Here is a 10,833-nt window from a genome sequence, read left to right as displayed (position 1 = left end):
AGATGTCTCTGGAGCTTGGGTTAAGTTAGCTGGTGATGTGCTGGAGGACAAGTGGGAACCAGAGCCTACACCAGCCCTGGGGTGTTTCTTTTAATCCTGTTTCAACTACATTTGACTGAAATTGTTTCATTCCATTTCCATAAATCACTGGGGATCTCCTCAGTGGGATTTTGGGGGGCTGCAGCTGATATCACTTGACTTAAAGCAGCCCTATAAAGCCTCTCAGAGACTCTATGCTTTTGGGGGATAGATACACATCAAGGCTGTGTCGTTAGACCTTTCATTAGGGAAATCTGAGCCCAGGATAAGGAAAGGGCAAAGTCTGCCAGCTGAGGTGCATGGTGGGTGGAAGCAAAGCATGTAATTTGTTTGTGCTCCTGGATGTGCTGAATGGGTCAATCCCTTTCCCCTCCTCTGGGATGGGTTAGTTAGTGTTTATTCCATGGTCTGAGAAGCAGCAGGGACAGGAACTGGGTCAGATTATGGTATTTACTCTTCAGTTAGATTATATCCACTCCAGAGAGGAGCTGTCCCTGCACTGATAGAACAAGCCTCAGCTTAAATCCTTGCCCTTTCTGAAGAATACAGGGAATTTCTGTATTCCTTTTGGATATAACTTAAATCAGTGCAAAGTGACACAGCAATGACTGAACAGGGCTTTTCCTTTGCAGATGTGAGCAGCACAGGCATTGTTGCTCTATGGAGCTGGCCAAGGATCCCTTCAGATTGTCTAAGATGTGACAGAAGAACCATGTGTCTTACCATGAGCCCTTTGCTCCTGTGGGGAGGCATCACAGGTTCCCTGAGATGGTACCTGAGATGCCAGGGGAGAAGAAAGACCCAGAAGAGCTAAAGGAGAGGTTTGCCTGCCCCCCCTTTCAGTGGGGATAAAATGCAGGCTGGCCTGTCTTTTCAAATACTGTGTGTTCAGAGGTACAAAAGCTGCCTCCACAAATGGAAACCCAAAGGAGAAGGACTCAAGCCCTAAACTGAAATGCTCTGTAACCTCTGCAGCTCACTCTTCTTACTTGATTTTCAGGCTGCCCAAAGAAGTGGAAAAAAAAACCCCTCTCTTGGGCTACAATTATTAATAACTCCACTTGTGCAACCAGGACTTCATGACCCAGCAGTAAAAGGCTTCATGAGTTTACTCTCACCTGACCAGCAGCAACGTTCACCCTTGCTGTGATGAGCCCATGGCTGACATTACTTATTGATTCTGTGCCAGGATGATCATTCCATGTGCTCATCCAGAGGGGATCATCCCTCTCTGCTCACCCAGAGCTCAGGACCTTCAGGCAGGGAAGCAGGGCTGAAGAAGCTCATCTCCTGCCAGCACCTGAAGATCTTGTGCTCCTCTCCCCACCTTATTTTGCTTTGTAAAAGGAAAGGCAGAGCCCTAAGTGCATGCATGCATGAAGACAGTCCCTGCAAGCACATCCTTGCTCATTCCCATCCCCAAATGCATCACCAGCTCTCCACCCTGCTGTCTTTGCAGGTCTGCTGTCTATAGAACAGAAAGTCTGTTCCTGGGGATGATGGAAGGATCAGTTTTCCCTGATTTAATAGCATCAGAGAGGGAAAAAAAACTCCAAGTGCTGAACAATGTCTGTCTGTGGGTGTGAGCTTTGCTGGCCTGACTGGTGCAGCAGGCTGTTACCCAGTTTGTAGAGACACGAGTGACTCACTGCTCTCACTTGGCAGAGCATTTAAGATGAATTATCTGATCAGTGGAAAAGCATTTTCAGGTCAGCCAGAGCTATTTGTAGTGAAGCTGGTGAGTGATATCTGGGGGGGGGGAATAAAGAGCTGCCAGAAGAATCAAATGAAAAAAGGTAAAGCTGGTGTAAGGACAACAAAAAGCACAAATGGAAACAAAAGACTGGGGGGAAGGGAGGTGTTTGTGATTTGAAGGGGAAAAAAAATACTAAATTAAATCAGCCTTAACAGAATAGAAGATGAATATCCCCTTTCCCCCACAAGCTTCCCTTCTAGCTACATCTCAGCAAGAGGAACCTTTCTGGGTTAGGGAGAGAGAAAACAAATGTGTGTGGGGGTTTCTGAGATACAAATAGCCACACTTAGGGAGTCCATCACTTGATTCACAGGCAAAGGAGATCCAGGCTGCACGGGAAGGCAAAGGCACAGCCCAATTACCTGCCCCCTGCCTTGTCTCTGCTGGTCTGAATCACAGCAGAGCTGTGCTTTAGGAGGTGGGTCTCGGTGTCTTTTTCCTACAAGACCCTGTTGTGGTGGCTTGTAACACTGCAGACTGGAAGCTGGCAGGTTGAGGAAAATCCAGGTGCCTTATTAGTGTTGCTGAGAGTGCCTTCTGCTTCACCAGGGGCAAAAGAGGCCAATTCCCCACTTTCATTTGTGAAGGTAACAGAGATGGCTCTGTAGGCAACCTGATTTAGAGTTTTAATAACAGTCAGCCAGGAGCAGAGTCCCATCTCTGCTTTCTGGGTTATTCATGTTTTAATCCAGCAACAAATAAAGTTTTAATGGAAGAACAAAGCTCATTTCTCTGCCATGGCCATGAGTTTGGCCAGGCAGGGTGTGATGGGAAGTTTGCTGCTAGCCTAAAACAAGGGACCCAGATCCTGTAAGTTGGTCAGGGTGGTGGGGAAGCAGCTCCCCAGGGCAGATGGGAAGCAAATCCCCAACCAGCTAAAACCTGTCCATTACTCCTCTTCTCTTGGAAGCCAGATGTGACAGCAGTTGTCACCAGAGCAGCAGCTCAAGCTGTTAGAGTGGAAGAGCATTTCAAGACTCTCATCTCTGCCAAAATGGCCAGCAAAGCCAGCACCCAGTGCTTAGTGGAGGCCAGGATGAGCAGAGCTGAGGCCAGTGAGTGGGCAGGATCTCCACCACAGCAGCTGTAGCTGCCCTGGAAAGAGATGGAGGCATCACAGGAGGCTGGAAGCATCTCCCATGATGGCATCAGTCCAAACCTTCAGAGACCCACCCCTGCAATTACCAGTTCTGCTGTGGCACCCACAGGGAAACCCCATCCCCAGGAGCTGTAAATAAGACAAGTCTGCAAGTAGCAAATGCCCTGACCAGAAAGCTGTGACTGGGTTGAGTGGACCTTGTCCAAACCTGCTTTGTTTCCTCCTCCCTGGGAAACTGCAGATAGCCTGGAGACAGATGCAGGGCTGGTACCTGTTAATCAAACCAGGACAAAGCAATGCAACCCATCTTCCTCCAGAGCTGGAGGTGTCAGAGTCATCTGGGTGCTCATCATTTACTGCCTGGTGCAGGGACAGGCCCCAGCAGAAGCCATCTTCAGCACATCATCATGTCTGGCTGATTGTGCACAGGAGGGCAGCTCTGTGGTGGTGCAGCTCTGGTATTTAGGAGAATGAAGCATTTCTACGTTCTACCCTCTGCCCCCCAAGTCTTACAAACCAGCCCAGTTGGAGCAGTGGGATCTGCTGGCCAGATTCATCTGTCCAAACCTTTCCATTTACTGTGTTTCAAACCATTTTAAAAGGGATTGACACAAACCCACTCAGAAACAAGAGTCCTTGCAAAGCCTGATGATGATTCAAATCCCCTCTGTTAAATCCTTATCATAGAATCACAGCCTGGTCTGGGTTGGAAGGGACCCCAAGGGTCACAGAGCTCCAACCCCCTGCCACAGGCAGGGACACCAACCTCCAGGCCTGGAGCTACACAAGGTTGCCCAGAGCCCCAGCCAACCTGGCCTTGAACACCCCCAGGGATGGGGCACCCACCCCCTCTCTGGGCAGCCTGTTCCAGCCCCTCACCACTCTCTCTGCAAAGAACTTCCCCCAAAACTTCCTTATCTTCCTGCAGACACCAGGTGTAAAAACCCCTGATAGGGGTTTCACTGGGATTCCCAGGGCACAAGACCTTTGGGTGCTCAGGTTGCTTTGTCATTCAGTCAATAATTGCTTTTTATTTGACAAATATCAAATTAGAGAAACTAATGAAGGTGAGTACACAGGGTGTACGTCTTTGCCAGGCAGCAGGGGATGCTCTTGGTATTCATTAGTCAGCACAACCTGTTGCCTCTATGCCTGGTTCATGTTACAGGGAGACCAAATTTAAAGTTCATAATAGTTACAGAATAACTCTGTGGGAGAACATTTATTCCAGAATATAAATACTTTGTTCTGGGGAAGGTTAATTTGGTTTCAAAGGTTAAACCAGAATAAGCCTCTTTGTTCTGGTTCAAGAGCATCCAAATGGAGCCACTCCAAGACCATTTATTTTTCAGAGAGACATATTTGGGGCTGTTTGGTAGCAAAGTCAAGGCCAGCAAAATGATACAAGTATTTGGTCCCTGACCAACACACCACCTTTTAGCAAACAGGGCTTCAGTTGTCTGCTTCAAAAGAGAAGCCAAGTCCTTTTGAGAGCCCCGTAGCTTCTTGAGGACTTGCTGGGTCCAGCCCAAAAGAGAACTTTGGAAAAGAGGAGCTTCTTAACTGTGACACTTACATGATCACAGAATCACAAGGTTGGAAAAGACCTTTAAGGTCATCAAATCCAACCATTCCCATCCTGTGTTAAATCAGATCCCTGAGCACCTCACCTACCCTTTTTTAAACACCCCCAGGGAAGGTGACTCAGCCCCTCCCTGGGCAGCCTGTGCCACAGCCCCACAACTCTGCCAGGGAAGAACTTTCCCCTCCCATCTGCTCTGACCCTGCCCTGGGGCAGCTTGAGCCCATTGCCCCTTGTCCCATCTCCTGTCCCCTGGCTGAAGAGACCATCCCCCACCTCTCTGCACCCTCCTGGCAGGGCAGGGGAGGTGGGGAGAAGGTCTCCCCTCAGCCTCCTCTTCTCCAGGCTGAACACCCCCAGCTCCCTCAGCTGCTCCTCAGAGGATTTGCCCTCCAGTGAAGTGTGGTGATTTCTCATTGCAGCACAAAGTCTGTCACAACACGTTGTTGGGAGAACTGGAGGCAAAAAATAGAATTTGAAGGCCTCTAAAAGTAAATATAGAAATAGGTTTTTTTTATTGAATGAAACTTTCTGTTTCACTTGCCATTACTCCTGGTTTTTAAGCTGGGCAAGAGTTTTACTTGTAATTTTAGTTTCCCTTTTAGGACACAATGATGCATTTCAAGCAAAAGCAAAGCAGCAATTCCTGAGCCCAGACCCATAAATAAATGAATATTTTAGTGTTTTCAGATGATTATTTTCCACTGCACATTCAGGAGGAGGAAACCTTTGTTTCATTTGTAGAGAAATGGTGACTGCAGTCCCCACAGAGAGATCTGAAGTCTCTCAAGCTGTTCCTGTCCACTCCTCTCTCGTGCCAGTTCTTCCCAAGTTTTGAGAATAGATGGCTTTTAATTAAATCTGCCAGAAACTAATATTTTTTCACTGAAGCTGTGGGAAGATGTTGCATTTTTCATGAAATCAGCTCTGGCTGGAATAATGTCTTTTCTTTCCCCACTGAATGGAAACTTCTTGACTGTGAGCAAACAGCAGGGATGGAGGGCTGTCCCAGAGAGCTGGAACCAACACTGCAGATGGGCCCAGGGCACTCTGCCCCAGGATTCACTCCCCCAAAGTACCTCAGCCCATCACTACCCTGTGTTCAGGTGGTGACTATGAGTGGGGTGCCATGGGATCATAAAATCCCAGCCTGGTCTGGGTTGGGAGGGACCCCAAGGATCACAGAGCTCCAACCCCCTGCCACAGGCAGGGACACCAACCTCCAGGCCTGGAGCTACACAAGGTTGCCCAGGGCCCCAGCCAACCTGGCCTTCAACACCCCCAGGGATGGGGCACCCACCCCCTCTCTGGGCAGCCCCTTCCAGCCCCTCACCACTCTCTCTGCAAAGAACTTCCCCCTAATATCTCATCTCACCCTTCCCTCCTCCAGCTTCACTCCATCCCCCTTGTCCTGCCAGTCTCTGCCCTTTAACAAGCTGATTCCCCTCCTGTTCCTCTGCTCCCTTCAGGGACTGGAAGGCTGCAATGAGGTCCCCCCACAGCCTTCTCTTCTCCAGGCTGACCCAGCCCAGCTCCCTCAGCCTCTCTCCGTAGGGGAGCTGCTCCAGCCCTCTGATCATCTCTGTGGCCCTTCATGGGACTGAGGAGGAACAGGGCACACACCACAGCTTTAGACCACTGTTTACCTGGCAATTCTCCCCAAACTGAGACTGGGGGTCTCTCTGTTTTCTTATTTGGGAAAACCATCTTCTACCTGAAACCAGTGTTGGAGGAGAATCACAGAGCAAACACCACCACAAACCTACCTAAGCCGTGGGTGAGTAACTGTCACTTTGGTCCCTCTTTACCCAATGCTGGGGGAAGTGCCAGCACTCTGGGTGGACAAGCAGGTCCTCCAGTTTAGCCTGAGGCCCCTGAAGGCATTAGATCTGAAAGCCCTTAGTTAAAGTTATGACACAACCCACTCAAATGCTGAGACACTTCTCAGGACAGGAAAAGCCAGCCTGGCTCCAAGGAACCTCTTTGTTTGGACCTTCCAGTTTCCTTTGCTAGATTGATGGGGCTCTGGGAGCTGGAGGAGTCAGTGGTGGTTCAGCAGCAGAGACCTCCTGCACCACCATGCCAGTGTTGCATCTTTTTGTAGCATTCATGTGAAAAATGAGGCAGTTTGTAGAAATATTGGGAGCTTGTGAGAATAAATAGGTAGAGTACCAAGCATCAAAGGAGGGGGCTTGTCCAGGTGGAAGGTTCTGGCCCAGTGTACTGCTCACCTATTCTCCTGAGAAATGCCACACCCTTGACTGGCTTGGTGTGTGATTCACATACAGACCTCCCAGGAGATGACAGATGATGATTTTCCCCTTTCCTTACCTTTGCTCACAGCTATCCTGCGTGCCTAGGTCCTGCAGACAGACTGGGTCAACTTCTTGATCAAGAAAACACCCCTCCTTTGAGAACCACCAGTGTGACCCCTCTGCAGATTGCCTGTTAGAGGCAATGAATCCAGCAGCAAGTGTTCCTGTCGTCGTGGCTGTAGGAGTCATGCCCACCTTAAGAAGAATAAACAGCTCCATGCAGTGGCTCGTTTAATAAGCAGTGATTATTCCACCAGCTCCAATGATCAACTGCAATCACAGAATAAAATCCACAGGGAAAACATGAAGTTCCAGTGTGCTGCACTAGATGGTAGTGCCTGCAAAGGAAAAAGCATGGAGACTCTCTGGGATGCTGAGCACTGGGCAGCATGTCTGAACAAACCTGGCTCGTCAGGACTTCAGCTTCTCCTCAGAAGACCAGCACCCGCCTTCAGAAAGGCGAAACACCCAGCAATAGCTCCCAAACAAAAGGTGTGAACACTGAAAGGTGTTCTTGGCCTGCAACCTCCCCATGCAGCCCACAAGCAGCCCCTCTGACCCTGGGGCTCAGGGCTTTCCTTTCCAAGGGAACAGTCCTAACAGTGCCCTCTATGTCATTGCTCAGCTCTGCCTGAATTCCATTTCAAACATGCCAAACGTCCAGCAGTAGCTCCCAAACCAAAGGAGCCAGGACTGAAAGACATACCAGGCCTGAAACCTCCCCACGTAGCCCGTAAACAGCCCCACTGACCCTGGGGCTCAGCGCTTTCCTTTCCAAGGGATCCCAGCCTAATTATTCCTTGTATCACTTTTAGGCTCCACCAGCACCCACCAGGGAGAATGAGAATGAGAGGGAGAGAGAAAGAGGGAACGGGAGATAAGAGACAAGAGGAAAGGTAAAGGAAAGCCAAGGAAACCACAGCAGTGTGGGCAGGAGACGGGGCTGGGGCAGGGCAGAACCTCCCAGGACGCGCAGAGGGAACACGGGGCACGCAGGGCCAGGCTGTGCGGTGGTGGAGGGAAGGGGCAGGGGGAATGAGATCTTTTTCAGGAGCAGCTGGAGGCCTGCAGAAAAGCACTGCAAATCGGGAACAAAAGCAACCCCCGTGCTGGAGCAACCCCAGCCGCCCAGCAGTCTGCAGGAGGCACCAGCACGGGGTGCCCGGGGGGCTGGGGGTGCAGGGCCCATCCCTGGCAGGATTCAAGGCCTGGCTGGATGGGGCTTTGGGCAGCCTGGGCTAGTGAGGGTGTCCCTGCCCATGGCAGGGGGGTGGGACTGGATGATCTTTGAGTCCCTTTCAGCCCAAACCAGTCTGTGATTGTGGGAATGACAGCAGGAAAACGCCACAGGCACAGGGGACTACACCTCCCGGCATGCCCCGGGAGCAAACATGGCCGAAGGGCCGCCACACGCCTCAGGACTACACCTCCCGGCATGCCCCGGGAGCAAACATGGCCGAAAGGCCGCCACACGCCTCAGGACTACACCTCCCGGCATGCCCGTGCTGTCTGACCCCGCACGGACACCGTCCCACCGCCCGCGCCCAGGGAGCTGCTCCTGCTCTGTGCCTCGCAGCCCCGCAGCGGCCGCCACCCTCCTCGGGGCTCCCCCGGGACCCTCCCCGCCATGGCGCGGCCCCACTCGCCTTCTCCCTCGCTGCGGCCGCAGCCGGGCGATGGCTCCGCTCCTCCCGTGGCTCTCCAGGGCCGCCCGGGGCAGGGCAGTGGGAGGCACCGGCCCCTCCGCGGGCAGCAGCCCCTTGCGGGAAGGGCCCGGCCCCTCCAGCGCCGCACACGGCAGGACCGGGGTAGGGGGGCACCGCCTGACCCCCTGGGGTGGTTTGACCCCCCCGGCTGGAGGCCAGACGCCCACCAGAGCCGCTCTATCGCTCCCCTTCTCTGCTGGAGAGGGGAGAAAACACCTATCAGGAGGCTTAGAGGGGATAAGGACAGGGAGAGAGCACTCAGCAGGTAACAGCACAGGTGGAAAACAACTCAGCACAGCATTAAAAAGGCATCTAATTTATTACCACCATCCCCACTCAACAAAGTACCCACTGAAAACAGAGCAGGACAATGAGAAATACAACTTAACACCACCTCCCTTCTTCCCAGGCGCCGCTTTATTGATGGTTTCTCTCCTTTCCTCCCCTCCCAGACGTAAAGTGGAAAGAGAAACTGAATAGAGAACAGAAGAGGGTGAAGTTGGATCCCTGGAATGTGAGAACACAGCTGGAAGGTGGTGCTTTTGAGAAAGAAAAGGGAGTTTGGGAGCTAAAGGTGTAATAGTGTTGAATTAAGACCTTGTCCTTGGAGATGACAGGAGCAAGACAGAGCGACCTGGGCAAAATTGTGTAAGGCAGCCAGAAAACCTGGTGGGGATTGCACGAACACTGAGGTCACCAGCTGCCACAGGTGATGGTGAAGACTTGACAACCACCACTCTGTGTGAATGCACAGGAGGGAAAGGACATACACACATATTCATGAGTTCCAGCAAAAACAGTATCACAGAATCCCTGGGTTGGAAAAAACCTTTGGAGTCATTGACTCCAACCGTCCCTGTCCTCTACCAACCCATATCCCTGAGCACCTCATCTACCCGTCTGTTAGACACACCCAGGGTTGGTGACTCAACCCCTTCCCTGGGCAGCCTGTTCCAGCGCCCAAGAACCCTTTTGGGGAAGAACTTTTCCCTCCCATCTGCTCTGCCCCTGCCCTGGGGCAGCTTGAGCCCATTGCCCCCTGTCCCATCTCCTGTCCCCTGGCTGAAGAGACCATCCCCCACCTCTCTGCACCCTCCTGGCAGGGCAGTGGAGGTGGGGAGAAGGTCTCCCCTCAGCCTCCTCTTCTCCAGGCTGAACACGCCCAGCTCCCTCAGCTGCTCCTCAGAGGATTTGCCCTCCAGCCCCTTCCCCAGCCTGGTTGCCCTTCTCTGGACTTGCTCCAGGACCTCAATGTCTTTGCTGTGTATCTAAGTCACATCTCACTGTTTGGAGTGTGTGCACCCAGCGCTGCAATAAGGAATGCCTTGCTTTCTAACTCCTACACATTGGTCTTAAGAGAGTTATTGCTTGGATTAATGAACAGGGACCCAGTGGGAGTGCTCTGGTTGTGGCAGGTAACGTTATACCTGGAGGGCAGTGAATGTTTTGGGTGTGATTTCTCCCCACAGTGTATCTTCTGCTGTTTTGAAGCCACATTGTCCTGTCACCAGAGTGGCTGTGTGGGTTCTCCTGTGATCATGACCTGGGGTGCTCAGAGAACAAGGCCAAACTCTCCTTGTTTCTGAGGGACACAGCAGACTGGAGTCCTTCCTTTCTGGGTGTCCACTCACATTTCCTTCTGTGGAATTACTGTGCATCATCCAGGTTTGGGTAGCTGCAGTCAGAGAAGAGGAAGATAACAGAACAACAGGCATCCTTGTGATGGGCAGAGCCTGGGAGCTTCCAACCCACTGCCTCCTACGTGGCCTCTAACCGTGGGGACAATGCCATGCCTGCCCTACCCACCGTCCCTTAGCTGGACCACGGGAAATGAGGAGAGCATCCTGCTGAGACCTCCCTACAACAGCAACTCCAGAGGCTTCCATTTCCTACTCTGCTCTGTAGTGTTGTGCTGTATGCAGCAAGGCTCCAGGAATTACCTGTCATCTTGTTTTTAACACAACCACCTTGGGTTCTGTCCACGCCAAGGAAGCGATCGGGGGGCTGCCTCGTTCTTCTGATGACTTGCAGGGTTGTCACCCTAATTTCTGCAGTGTTTTTGTGGGATGGAATAACAACTCAGTAAACCTGATGGACAGAAACCCACTGACACCTCTGGGCCTTGAATCAGGTCCAGTAACCTTGGTAGCTTCTTACTGTGGTACTAGCTAACCTTTAACTGAACCCACAGCACCCACCCCACACTGTGCCCTGTGAAGAGGATCTCTCCTTGAACAGCCTTTGCAAACCACCACTTGAGAGGGACACAGTTCCAGTGTGCTGTACACAGAAAGCAGTGAAAACATGGGCGTGCTTGGAAAGACCTGAATGCCACA

Source organism: Gallinula chloropus (genome assembly GCF_964237585.1).
Source record: "Gallinula chloropus genome assembly, chromosome: 26".
Taxonomy (NCBI): Eukaryota; Metazoa; Chordata; class Aves; order Gruiformes; family Rallidae; genus Gallinula; species Gallinula chloropus.
Note: the sequence above shows the minus strand (reverse complement) of the source record.